Consider the following 14931-nt stretch of genomic DNA (forward strand, 5'->3'; position numbering starts at 1 on the left):
TGAAGTCAGGAGAACCTGAGTTCAAATCTGGTCTCAGACACTCAACATTTCAAAGCTGTGTGACTTTGAGCAAGTCACTTAACCCCAATTGCCTCAGCAAAAATAAATAAATCAATCAAATAAAAAATAAATAATGATGCTAAAATTAAGGAGTGAGAAAGAAATGTACTGGGAGAAAGGGAAAGGAAACAGAGGATAAGCGAATGAATCTTACTAAATTTGGCTCAAAAAGGAAATAGCAAATGTACTCAATAGGGGGACAATGGTCAATATTGCCTAGCAGGAAAATTAGGAGGAGAATGGAATATACAAATTAGTGATGGAGGTAAGGGCATGTTGGGGGAGGGAGTGGTCCATAGTGAACCACTTTTGAGGAGGGACAGGGTGAAAGGAGAGAGAGAATAAATGTGGGGAAATAAAATCAGCAATAGTAATTATAAAACATTTTTTCAAAGCAAGTTTCTCTGATAGAATATTATTGTGCTCTGGAAATGATAAGCAGGATACTCACAAGAAAAAAAAAAGCCCTGCAAAATCCTCCATGAACAAAGTAAAATGTACTGTATACAAAGTAATAGCAGTGTTTTAGGATGACCAGCTGTGAATGACTGATTCTCACTTGTATAGTCATCCACAACTGTTCTGAGGGATTTAAGATGAAAAATCCTGTCCATGCCAGAAAAGGAACTAATCAATTCTGGATATAGATTGATCGAAAAATTCCCCCCCCTCCCCCTTTTTAAAGGAATTAACAGGAAGACAATGGGAAGCTATTTCAAGCGAAGGAAAGAGAATAAGGTGGAAAGGAGCAAAGTGTGTTGGTATCCCATGAGGATGAGGAGGAAGGGGTCCAAGAGGCCCCCCAGCCTTCCACTGCAGATCTGATGCAGATTAGTGCTGTCCTTAAGCAGGGACTTGGGGAACATTAAGAATTGCCCAATCAGAGTTTTTAGGAAGGTTGATGTAGGCAGGATTCTGATATACTGACACAGCCCACTAATTGTTAGGCTTGGATAAATGGCCTGGGGAGACAGGGCCTAGGACAGTCCAGGTTAAAAAGTCAAGAAGGCAGGAAGCAAGGTGGGAGAGGCTGTGAGAGAGAAGAGCCTTGACTTCTGCCACTCCCAAGCATCATGGGCTTTCAAAGCTGTCTCTTGATGCTGATGCTGCTAATGATTCTGAATAAAGAACAAAATACACTCCTGGCTAATGCAACGTTGAAACGCATTGGTAAGTGATGGGGAAGCATCCTCGTTCATCCCTGGGAGTGACACCTAGAGCTGGGGTGGGGATCAGTGGAAGACTTCCGGATGGGAAGGGAAACATTCCCCCAACTCCACTGAAGCTCAGAAAATTTCCCAAAGTTTCCTTCACATGCAAACATATAATGGGAAAAAGAATGAGGTGTTGGGAAGGGGAAGGGGAAGGGGAGAGAGTGATTACAGAATGAGTCTTACCATTCTCTGCCCTAGGGCGATGTCCCAGATTCAAAGTAAAGTGCAATTTCAGAGAGTCTGATGCTTGCTACTCTAACATAGATTGCCATGGCACAGAGAAATGTTGCTTTTTCAGCTGTGGTATGAAATGCATAGACATCAAAACAAGTAAGTAAAATTCCTTTGTTCCTTCCTTTAGCTAGTCAGCTCTCAGGCATTTTTTAAGCCCTTAGAAGACCCAGAGAGCTGGGATGAACATAGGAATGATAGGGACTTTAGTTAAGTTTATGTCTTCATATGGATTTCTGCATTCTACTGGGTAAAACAGAAGCACAGACCCAGAAAAGACATTACTGTCAATTCAGGAAATCCCAAATACAATCTAAGAACCAAGAGAGAAGATGGCACCAGAATCAGAGAAGACTTCATAGAAGAGGTGGCACGTGAGTTGGGCTTGCAAAGACAGCTAAGAATTTCAAAAGAGAGGGAAATAGTCTATTTTAGGCAGTGCCCCCTGCTGTCACCTCTGCCGCAGGATGCCTACTTCCGCTCATTGTCCCAGTTGACAGACCCAAACCTCACTGCCCCATCTCCAGCATTCAGGACCAATGGGGTCATGATTTGCTCCAGGGACTCTTGGATCCTGTGCTCCAAGCTCAGGGAGCAGATATGGTGGGAAAGAGCTTGAATAAGGAGGGGGACACTTGCATCCTGGCTCCAGCCCTTTTACTGCATGTTCTTGGGACACAGCCTAGAAATAGAACCTTGGGATTATAGATGTTGACTCCATGGGCACCCAGCTAGATCTGGGACCCAATGAGTCTCTCTGAATTCCCAGGTAAGGGGTCAGATAAAATTGTCAGAACTAAGGCTGTATGGGGACGGGACGAGGGAGGCCAATGCTAATCCTCAAGCTCTTTCCTTGTCCCTCCAATTCTTCAATCCATTTCAGACTTATGTGGAAAGTTTCATATTGTTGAGGATTGTTCCCACACATTGACCCGATGGTACTTCAAGAGTGAAGATGATGACTGTTTCCCTTTTGAGTACAGCCCATGTACTTATACTAAAAACAGCTTTCAGACTCGTACTGCTTGTAGGATGACCTGTTTCCAATACAGGTAAGGACAAGGCACTTGGGAGGCAGTAGTGTGCTTTAAGGGAAAGAGCCCCAGACTTTGAGGCAGAAACCTGGGGTCCAATTAGGCTCTGATCCTGATTAGTTCCTGGCCACTGTGTGGACAGTTGTCAGTGGGTCCTTTGGGAAGCAAAGGGGGGACCCCATTCTCTACTCCTGTCAGAGACCAGGCACAACCCTATCCACTCATGCCCCTTCCATAAAGGTGTTCATAGATACACAGCCATAGGAACATAGCTTTGTGGATTCTGACTCAAGGCCAGAGCTGACTCTCAGCTTGGGCTGCTGCTGCCAGCCTTAGTTTTGCAAAGGCCTCCAGGAATGGGGCGAATTCTCAGAGAAGCCAATGTATAAACTTCTGAGCCCACCTGTGTACTTCTTAAAGAGATCATTTGGTGTGAGCATCTTGTTTACACACCAATGTTTTACTATCTGTGATAGTATCTACTGTGGGAAACCCACTGGTTCCCACTGAAGAATCTCTTCCTTTACAAAAAAAAAAAAATCTACTGTTGATTAGAATAAGAGGGAGGCTTCTAGAAGCAAACAAAGCAAGGGTAGTGAGATATTTCCCAGAAGCAGGAGCTCACTCCCTTCTGTGGTGCAGGTACATGTGAAATCCAATCATTTTCCTGGAACAGGTAACACTTTAGCTGAATCTTGAAGGAGCAGGAGGATGTGAGCAGCCAAATATAAGAGAGAGGCAGGAAGTCTTAAGAGTCCATTGTAGAAATTAGGAACAATATAAATCAGTCCATAAACATTTATACCATGCCTACTACATTTCAGGACATCTGCTAAGTGCTTAGAAGGTCAAAAAGCTAGAAGGCAAGCTCTTGGATAGTATTCCCAAATCTCTTAATCTAATGGGGGAAATGCCATATCCACAACTCCAGTGAAACATGCTACATACAGGAGAAATTAGAAAATCCACAGAGGGAAGTGCTAGGAATAAGGGGATGGAAAAAGGCTGCCTGCCAAAGGTGGGATTGATCTGGGATTTGGAGGATGTCGGGGAGTCCAGGAGGGACAAGGGAGGTGAGAGTACATCCTGGATGTGGAGGGACAGCCAGGAAAATTGTCCAGAGTGGAGAGATTGTGTGAGGAATAGCCAAGAAACCAGTGGCACTGCATCAAAAAGACCAAAGAGTCACATATAGACAAAACTGGAAAGGGGAGAGGAATGGATAGGTTCTAAAGGGCTTGAAATGCAATTAAAGGAAATTGATTTTGGATCTTGGAGGTGACAGGGAGTCACAGGAGTTTACGGAGTCCAGGGGTGGAAAGGATGGGAGATGACATGATCTGCAAAAGGTGAGCAATGTCAAAAGGATGAGGAATCAGAATGAATCGTTAGCATGTGGAGATGTCCATGTAGCCTGAGTCATTCAATCTATGCTCCAGGGGAGGGTGAGATAAGGCCTTCCTTGTGGAGGGGAGGGAAGAGGGAGTTTGGAGTCTTGAGGATAGAGTTCTTGGAGACAAGGAGTCTGTACTTTCTTCTTTTTTCTAGGACAATGAAGATCAAAAAATATTTTTGAGATTTACTGTGATGGGTTAGGCAAATCCATCCCTCTGACATGTTTCAGCAATCTCCCTGTATCAGAGAATAGAACAGATACTGGACTCCTCAAGCATCATCTTGTCTCCTGCCTACTTTTCCAGAATCTCCCCAATATCCCATTGCAAGGATGCTTCCAGCCTCTGACTGAAGGCCTCCAGAGATGGGGAGCTCACTCCCTTCCAAGGATACCCATTCCATTCTTGCATATCAGGATGTTTGATCATATACACAAGGTCCTCCAAAAAGTCAGCCCCAAACCACAGATTAGATTCCCTCATATCCTGACACTTCTTAAGTGTGAGCCTACTAGTCTTACTTTTCTCATCTATCGTGTGAGGGGTGGAGTTGGGGGCCTCTGAGCAAGGCCAGTCTCACATTGTGAGCAGATATGATAAAATGACTTGTCCAGGATCACACAGCTAGGAAGTGAGGGAGAAATGAACCCAGTACTGCTCGGTACCCAGATAATACTCTATCTACTATGATTCCTTTAGTGAGTCCTTTAACAATTATGTTTTTCCTAAGTTGATGTCCTGTTTGTCCTGTGAATAAAGCATTTTAAAATGAAGCTTTGAATCTTGATTATTTGTTGGCAAATAAAGAAAAAGAAAAAAAGAATATGGGAGCTATTGCAAGTGATCCTCAAGATAGCTGAACAAAATGGAGCAAGGGCAGGGAGAACAAAAGCCATTTCTCTCCTATTAGAGCAGAAAAAGATCTGATGTCCAAAAGGCTGAAGTCTTTTGTGTATCCTAGTCTCAGGGCATCGCTCATGTAATACTGTTGTGACTGTATTTCTTCAAGGACAGAGTTCTCCTACTGATTCCCTTCTCTTTCAAGAAGCATGATGGGATCTTTTCTCTCTAGCTAACTTGATCTGAACCTGAAAGTCAGCAGTTCTTGACCCAAGAGAAAATCACCAGTTTGGAAACTTTCATTCCTTAGACTTGCCCGTGACTGGCCTGTGGGTAAAAAGGTAAGACAAAGCAGTTGGGAAATCTTAGGCAGATTCTAAAGCCTTTCCACTGACATTTGTCTGGTCTATAAATCCCCATTACTTCTAATATTCCTAGATGTTTTATTATTCCTTCCACCAAACCTTCCCTAGAAACATAAGAAAGACAAAGGATGAGTCCAGAAGGAGGATTATCCCTGTAGCTTCTTTGTAGTAATCCTACTAGACTTGAGTTTAACAATCACTGAGAGCATCCTCCTTCTGACATCCACAGTTTTCTCTACTCCTTCCTGTGGCATGAGCATAGAGAACCTTCTGGGTAGAGTAGGGAAATGTAGTGAACTCCCTGTATAAAAAAAAAAAAAGGACAAGGATGTAACAAACTTTTTCTTCTTTAAAGTCTTTCTGGAACTAGTCTCATCCTCCTCCATGAGGCTAACTCTGTAACTGAGAAAGCCAGGGGCCTTTTACCAGATACTTTTTGTTTGAACAGAATATTGCTGTGACTGTGTATGATGTTCACTTGAGTAAAGTTCTACTTACTTCACTTACCATCACTTCATATAAGTCTCTCCGGGCCTCTCTGAAATCATCCTGCTAATTGTTTCTTTCTTTCTTTCTTTCTTTCTTTTTTTTTTTTTTTTTTTTTTTTGATTTTCTTAGATATTTGTCTAATTTAATATTGCCATATTGATTTTCAGATTTATCACTTAGAGGATAATATGATAAAGCATATGAGAAAATGAAAATAACATTTCAGAAGATAAAGTCAGAAGTATCAGTAACTCAGAAATCTATTCCTTTTCTTTTCTTTTTTTTTCTCATACAGTATCATTGTGTTTTTTTTAATATTTTATTTTATTTTATAACAACTTTATATTGACAGAATCCATGCCAGGGTAATTTTTTTTACAACATTATCCCTTGCATTCGCTTCTGTTCCGATTTTTCCCCTCCCTCCCTCCACCCCCTCCCCTAGATGGCAAGCAGTTCTATATATGTTAGATATGTTACAGTATATCCTAGATACAATATATGTTTGCAGAACCGAGTAGTTCTCTTGTTGCACAGGGAGAATTGGATTCAGAAGGTAAAAACAACTCGGAAAGAAAAACAAAAATGCAAATAGTTCACATTCGTTTCCCAGTGTTCTTTCTTTGGGTGTAGCTGCTTCTGTCCATCATTTATCAATTGAAACTGAGTCTTTGTCAAAGAAATCCACTTCCATCAGAATACATCCTCATACAATATCGTTGTCGAAGTGTAAAGTGATCTCCTGGTTCTGCTCATTTCACTTAGCATCAGTTCATGTAAGTCTCTCCAAGCCTCTCTGTATTCATCCTGCTGGTCATTTCTTACAGAACAATAATATTCCATAACATTCATATACCACAATTTACCCAGCCATTCTCCAATGGATGGGCATCCATTCATTTTCCAGTTTCTAGCCACTACAAACAGGACTGCCACAAACAGGTCCCTTTCCCTTCTTTAGTATTTCTTTGGGATATAGGCCCAATAGAAACACTGCTGGATCAAAGGGTATGCATAATTTGATAATTTTTGGGGCATAATTCCAGATTGCTCTCCAGAATGGTTGGATTCGTTCACAACTCCACCAACAATGCATCAGTGTCCCATTTTCCCGCATCCCCTCCAACATTCATCATTATTTTTTCCTGTCATCTTAGCCAATCTGACAGGTGTGTAGTGGTATCTCAGAGCTGTCTTAATTCGCATTTCTCTGATCAATAATGATTTGGAACACTCTTTCATATGAGTGGTAATAGTTTCAATTTCATCCTCTGAAAATTGTCTGTTCATATCCTTTGACCATTTATCAATTGGAGAATGGCTTAATTTCTTATAAATTTGAGTCAGTTCTCTATATATTTTGGAAATGAGGCCTTTATCAGAACCTTTAACTGTGAAGATGTTTTCCCAGTTTGTTGCTTCCCTTCTAATCTTGTTTGCATTAGTTTTGTTTGTACAAAGGCTTTTTAATTTGATATAATCAAAATTTTCTATTTTGTGATCGGTAATAGTCTCTAGTTCATCTTTGGTCACAAATTTCTTTCTCCTCCACAAGTCTGAGAGATAAACTATCCTATGTTTCTCTAATTTATGTATAATCTCATTCTTCATGCCTAGGTCATGGACCCATTTTGATCTTATCTTGGTATATGGTGTTAAGTGTGGGTCCATGCTAATTGTTTCTTATAGAAAATAATATTCCATAACATTCATGTGCTGTAACTTATTCAGCCATTCTGAATTTAGCCAACTGATGAACATCCACTCAGTTTCCAGTTCCTTACCACTACCAAAAAGGACTGCCATAAACATGTTTGCACATGTGGATACCTTTCCCTCCTTTAAGATCTTTTTGGGGTATAAGCCCAGTAGAAACACTGCTGGGTCAAAGGGTATGCAAGTTTGATAACTTTTTGAGCATAGTTCCAAATTGCTCTCCAGAATGGTTGGATCCGTTCATAGTTCCACCAACAATGTATCTGTGTCCCTGTTTTCCCACATCTCCTCCAACATTCATCATTATCTCTTCCTGTCATCTTAGTCAGTTTGAGCACTGTGTAGTGATACCTCAGAGTTGTTTTAATTTGCATTACTCTGATCAATACTGATTCAGATCAATAGTGAAAAAGCTATTTTTTCATATAACTAGAAATGGTTGTAATTTCATCTGAAAATTGTCTATTCATATCCTTTGACCATTTATCCCAGAAGTCCTCAAACTACGCTCCACGGGCCAGATGTGGCAGCTGAGGATGATTATCCCCCTCACCCAGGGCTATGAAGTTTCTTTATTTAAAGGCCCACAAAACAAAGTTTTTGTTTTTACTATAGTCTGGCCCTCCAACAGTCTGAGGGACAGTGAACTGGCCCCCTATTTAAAAAGTTTGAGGACCCCTGAATCCATTGCAATGGCTTGTATTCTTATAAATTTGAGTCAGTTCTATCTATATTTTAGAAATTTAGGTCTTATCAGAACCCTTGGATGTAAAGATTTCCCCCCAGTTTTCTGCTTCCCTTCTAATCTTGTCTAGATTAGGGTTTTGGGGTACAAAAACTTTTTAATTTAATGTAATCAAAATTATACATTTTGCATTTCATAATTTGCTCTAGCTCTTCTTTAGCAATAAATTCCTTTCTCCAATGATCTGAGAGGTAGTCTATCCTTTTCTTCTAATTTGCTTATAGTATCACTCTTTATGTCTAAGTCATGAACCCATTTCAACCTTATCTTGGCCTAGAATGTTAGTTGTTTGTCAGTGCCTTGATTCTGCTATTTTTCCCACTATCCCAAGAATTTTTGTCAAATACTAAGTTCTTATCTGAGAAGCTGGGGTCAGTTTATCAAACACTAGCTTACTGTAATCATTGACTATTGTGTCTTGTGAACCTAACATATTCCACTGCGCCATAGTTCTATTTCTTAGCCAGTACTAAATGGTTTTGATGAATGCTGATTTATAATATAATTTTAGATCTGCTACAGCTAGGCCACCTTCATTTGCATTTTTCATTAATGTCCTTGAAATTCTTGACCTTTTCTTCTCCCAGATTAACTTTGTTATTATTTTTTCTAGCTCTGTATAGTAGTTTCTTGACAGTTTGATTGATATGGCACTGAATAAATAGATTAATTTAGATATAATTGTCATTTTTATTATGTAAGCTCAGCCTACTGAGGAACTTTTGTTTAGATTTGACCTTATGTGTACAGAAAGTGCTTTGTAATTGTGTTCATGTAGTTCCTAATTTTGATTTGGCAGGTAGAATCCCAAATATTTTATACTATCTATAGTTATTTTAAACGTAACTTCTCTTTGTATTTCTTGCTGCAAGACTTTGTTGATAAAATATAGAAATCCTGAAGATTCATATGGACTTATTTTATTCCTGCAATTTTGCTAAAGTTGTGAATGGTTTCTAGTAGTTTTTCAGTGGATTCTAAGTATATCATCATATCATCTGCAAAGAGTGATAATTTGGTTTCCTCATTATCTACTCTAATTTCTTTAATCTCTTTTTCTTCTCTTATTGCCAAAGCATTTCTAATACAATATTGGATAGTAATGGTGGTAGTGGACAATCTTGCTTCACCCCTGATCTTACTGGAAATGGTTCTGGTTTGTCCCCATTACATATGATGCTTGCTGATGGTTTTAAATAAATGCTACTCCTCATTTTAAGGAAAAATCCATTTATTCCTATACTCTCTAGTGTCTTTAATAGGAATATGTGTTGGATTTTATCAAATACTTTTTCTGCATCTATTGAGATAATAAAACAAAAGAAACTATGTTCCTGATGTTGATTCATAAGTTTTACAGAGTAGTAAGTATATTGACAATAGTCAACTGCTGAGCATGTTAGGGGCAAATGGGAAATTTTTAGGGCAGGATAATTGCTTGATTCAATATTTCATTGACTTAGAAATTATGATATCACTCTATGAATTTCTTGGAAGTCTCCTTTACGTTTTTTTTTTTTTTTTTCTGAAGCAATTGGGATAGGTGACTTGCTTAGGGTCACACAGCTGGGAAATGTTAAGTGTTTGAGACCAGATTTGAACTCAGATCCTCCTGACTTCAGGGCTGGTGTTCTATCTACTACACCAACTAGCTGCCCCTCCTTCTCTGATTTTTAAAGGATTTCTGCTATGGGTCTGTTTAGGTCACTGAAAGAAAAGAACCAATTTACTAAAAGAGGAATATGGGGTGAAGTGAGAATCAACCTCCCTGATATCCAGCTATCTGTAAAGGGAAATGTAACCTTTTATAAAGAATCCTATAACATCTAAGTTTAGTCCTATGGTTATTTTGTTTTATCTTTGTAAAGATATACATTTAGGCTGATTCCCACTTATTTATTGTAATGACCGCGTATTTAAAGTCAGCCGGAGTCAGGAATTCAGGTTAAGGGGAAAATCTTCAATATTTATTGAAGCGAAGAGGTGAATAAAGATTGCTATAGCAAATATAGGCAAGAAAGATTGCGATAGCAAATATAGGCAGTTGCGACAGGAAGCCAGCTAAGAGAGAGCGACGCGAGCCGAGGCAACCATGGAGGCAACTGTGTCGGCAACTGTGGCAATGGCCGTCCCAAAGGTCTCTCCTCCCCTTCCTTCTCCACTCCCCTGCCTCCACCCACCAAAATCGTCATTTCCTATACAACACATCAGGACTTGCACAAAGAGTGGGTGGGGGCCATTCTCTCTCCAAGCTTATCTATTAATAGAGTATGGTCCAATTACTATTTAGCCTCATGTGCTTGGGACCTCAGTGCATCAACTCAAGCCTCAGCCCATTACAATTTATATTAAATCTTGTTTAAAAGATTCATTTACTAAATCTAACAGGTAATTTAAATTTAAAGAATACTTATACTAGCTTAGCTCTTCCAAAGTAAAAGAAACTTAATTCTCCAATCAAAACTAAAATAAATCAATATTAGCTGATTTAGAGATGATATTTAAAATATTCTCTCTGTGCTTATTGTAAACTATTTTCTTATTTCTATTACAAATAACAATAGTTATTGATTTTAGAAAAATACGACTTATCCTTTTAAGAAAAGTTGTTTTTATGCCTATGTATGCTTCCTATCTAGTATTTTGAATAGTAATAGGTGTTGTATTTTGGGGCTTTAAAATTTTTGCTCCAATATTCATTATAGAATTTGTTGTCTACTTTTCTTTCTGTATTTGGATTCTGATCATTTTGGGTATCAAGACTACATTTACATGATATGAAGAATTTGGTTTCTTTATTCATTTAGGCAGAGTTGGAATTAGTTTTACTTGATTGTTAGAATTTGCCTTTAGATATATTTAGTCCAAGGATTTTCTTCTTGGTGATATTATTTTGAATTGTTCATTTTCTGTCTCTGAGACTGGATTATTTAGATAGTCTAACTATTTTTTCTTAATCTGTATACTGGAAAGGAATTCTTCAATGAACTCATGGAGGTCTTCTGCCAAAAAAAAGCTCTGCTTGGGTCTCTTAATAGAATCTTACTGTACTAGTCTCTAACCTGGGAATGGCCAGAGAGGTAAAACAAAGTATGCCAAAAGCAGGTTTGCCAGCAAAAAAAATGGGTAGCATGGTGTGTTCAAGGTATACCTCTTGGTGAGGGCTGCTTTCCATCTTTGGTGTCCACCTAACTTTTACCTGTGGCTCCAAGAAACTAGAGCATGCACAGTGGCCTCACTCCAGTAAACCATTTTGGCAGATGGACTAAACCAGGCTGAGGGTAACCCAGGGGTCTTAAACTCTACTATGAGTTAAGGGGGTGTCTACCCCATTGTAAAGTATAGGGTAGCTCCCTGGAGGGCCTTGGAGTCAGCCAGAGTCAGGATAAATTAAAGTCCTTGGTCTTCAGTGGGAGAAGTGAAGGATGCAGGCAAGCAGAATCCTGGATTCTGGAGTCCAGAGTCACCAACCTCTCTCCTCTTTATCCTGCTACCACGTGACTCTGGCCTCTCCTCCCCCCTCCCTCCCTCGCCCCCCCAATATTTGCCTACCACTATCTTAACACCAAACATTCAGCAAGCACCAATGATGAGAAGAGCCATTATCCAAATATATGCTAATAGAGTTATTATCTCACATTGAATAAGTAATTAGCCTTAACTGCTCAGTTGTCTGATTCAAGCATACTTTTTGGACTTTCAGCCCCCTACACCCCATGCATGTAAATACTACCTCTGGTGGAATGGGCAGATGAGAACAATTTGTTGCAACATCCATGAAGGCATGTGAAGCAGGTGTTGTGGAGCACTTAGAGCTTCATTAGGCATTGAAGTCACCAAGGTCACCCATGATATCTACAGCCATCACCAGCCATCTTGACTCTGTCCTGCCACTGGATAGTGGTGTCTCTGAAGAGAGAGTGAGGGTGATAAATTCATGCAACTCTCCCCCACTTAAGTCCAATTTTATCATCATACAATTTTTACCATTTCTACCTATCACAAAGCCCTGTGGTGATGATCAAGTAACAAAGCAGTAGGTGTGGATACAATAGGAATTATAGTCACAACCTTGCAAACAGGAGTCTCAGGCCATAGAGTCATCTTCTCATTGGAAGCAACAGTGGGATTCAGCAGTCCTCTGGGTATCTGATCAGCCTTTTAAGGATTGCACTGCCTACCTCCATGTATGAGGAGGTGGGTAGAAAAAATGCCATAAAATTGTCTCCTTATTTGAAATTATGCCCAAAGGGCTAGCAAACTATGCATACCCTTTAATCCAGCAGTATCTCTACTGGGCCTATATCCCAAAAAGATCATAAGGAGGGAAAGAGAGCCACATGTGCAAAAATGTTTGTAGCAGTCCTTTTTGTAGTGGCAAGAAACTGGAAACTGAGTGGATGCCCATCAGTTAGGGAAAGGCTGAATATGATATATGAATGTAGTGGAATATTATTGTTCTATAAGAAGTGATTGGCAGGATGATTCCAGAAATGCGTGGAGAGACATACATGAATTAATGCTGAGTGAAGTGAGTAGAACCAAGAGAACATTGTTCACAGCAACAGCAAGATTATATGATGATCAACTATAATGGACTTGGCTCTTTTCAATAACGAGAGGATTCAGGGCAATCCCAATAGCCTTGTGAAGGAGAGAGCCATCTGCACCCAGAGTGGACTGTGGGAACTGAATGTAGATCACAGCATAGCATTTTCACCTTTTTGTTATTTTTTGCTTGCTTTTTTTCTTTAATTTTTCATGTGCAGTATGATACGTGTGAAAATATGTATAGAAGAATTGCACATGTTTAACATATATTGAATTACTTGCTGTTTAGGAGAGGGGGATGAGGGAAGGGAGGGAGAAAAATTTGAAACACAAGATTTTGCAAGGGTAAATATTAAAAACTATCTTTGCAGGTATTTTGAAAATAAAAAGCTCTTATTAATTAAAAAAAATTTTTCTGCTTACCCAACCCTGCAACCCGGCAGGGATACCATCCTGCACTTGATACCTAAAAAATTGTACAAAAACTTCTGAAAAGTTGATTCTACTCACCATCTGTACATGGAATATGCACACACTTATAGACAACACAAAATCCAGTAGACCTGAAAGAAGAACAACTCTTGTTGCAAAAGAAGTCAGCACATATCATATCTAAATAGCAGCCCTGAGTGAAACAGGATTAGCAAATGGTCAGCTTACTGAAGTAGGGGGCTGGATACACTTTTTTCTGGAGTGGCCATAGCAAAAGGGAGCACTGTGAAGCTGATGTAGGTTTTGCAATCAAAACTTAGTAAATAAGCTCACTTGCCTTCCAAAAGGAGTTAATGACAAGCTCATGACAATGTGATTGCCACTTGCAGGAAAGTGATGATGGTCATCAGTGCTTGTGTTTCCACCATGACAAATCTTGTTGAGCTCAAAAAAATTTTTTATGAAGATCTGAAAAGCCTTATTATCAATGTGCCAAAAGAGGGCACGCTTATAATTCTGAGTGACTTTAATGCTAGGGTAGGTTCAGACTATAGTCATGGCAGAAAGTCCTTGGGAGGAATAAAGTTGAAAACCGCAACAGCAATGGTCATTTACTATTGAAGACTTGTGCATTTCATGACCTTTCATCACCAACACTGTATTCCATTTAGCTAAACACAATAAAGCTATATGGATGCATCCTCACAGCAAACACTGACATTTTACTAAATGCTACTGACTATGTGATTGTAAGGAGAGACAGTAAGGATGTGAGAGTGGCCAAAAAAATGTGTGATGCAGAGTGCTAGGCTAATCATAGACTTAACCTCTCTAAGATGAATATTGAAATTCAACAAAAGTGGCAGCCTCAAGGCAAAAAGAATTGATGTCAACAAATTTGAATCCTCTGAGAGGGAACATTTTATTGCCAACTTGGAGGCAATTCCGTTGCCCCAGAACAAGAACGGAACAGAAAAGGAGTGGGCAGCTTTCAGAGATGTGTGTACAGCACTTCATTTTCTCATCTAGATCAGAACTCTCACAAACCCCAAGACTGGTTTGATGAAAATGATGGGGAAATTCAGAAGCTGCTAAATGAAAAAATGAGAACTCTACAGGCTGTATCAGCAGGAAAGGGTTTGCATCTCTAAGTGGGTAGTATTCAACCATCAAAAGTAAAATACAATAGAAAATTAGAGAGTTGCAGGGTTCTTGGTTCTGTAAGAAGGCAGATGAAATTCAGTTTTATGCTGATAGCAATAATCCAAAGCATTTTTTATGATGCACTGAAGGCTATTTATGAGCCAAAGATCTGTGGTGCCTCTCAACTACTCAGTGTTGACAGTGCCACACTGATTGATGATAAAAACATGATTCTAGAGAGATGGGCCCAACACTAAAATAGTGTTCTCAACAGACTATCATCAATCAATGCTGAAGTTATTGACCATTTACCTCAAGTTGAACAATCGTTCCCTAGCTGAAGTTCCAACTGTTGAAAAGTTTTTGAATGCCATTAGTCTACTTTCTTGTGATAAATCAGCACTAGGTGCTGATTCTATTCCATATGAGGTTTACAAGGTGTGGGGGGCATTGCTCATACAAAAGCTGACTGAAATTTTCCAAATCATATGGCAAGAGGAAGTTATGCCCCAGGAGTTCAAGGATGTTCATCTTTATAAAGATAAAAGCAATAGATTGTCTTGTGAAAATCACAGGAGGGTCTCTCAGTCATTATTGGCAGGATTCTTGCCAGAATCCTCCTTAATAGGCAGACCCTATACATAGAAAAAGGTCATCTACTTGACAGCCAGAAGGAGCCAAGGAACAGTCAATATGGTGTTTATTTTCTGACAACTC

The 14931-nt window shown here is 39.5% G+C and overlaps 1 long non-coding RNA gene across 1 annotated transcript; it reads left to right on the plus strand.

Moving 5' to 3' along the window:
- The first annotated feature begins 2402 nt into the window (after positions 1–2402).
- Positions 2403–4706, plus strand: LOC127543006 (uncharacterized). The gene is made up of 2 exons (XR_007949055.1): positions 2403–2557; positions 4088–4706. It is a non-coding gene; the product is annotated as an uncharacterized LOC127543006 (long non-coding RNA).
- The last annotated feature ends 10225 nt before the right edge of the window (positions 4707–14931 follow it).

Source organism: Antechinus flavipes, chromosome X, assembly GCF_016432865.1.
Source record: "Antechinus flavipes isolate AdamAnt ecotype Samford, QLD, Australia chromosome X, AdamAnt_v2, whole genome shotgun sequence".
NCBI lineage: Eukaryota > Metazoa > Chordata > Mammalia > Dasyuromorphia > Dasyuridae > Antechinus > Antechinus flavipes.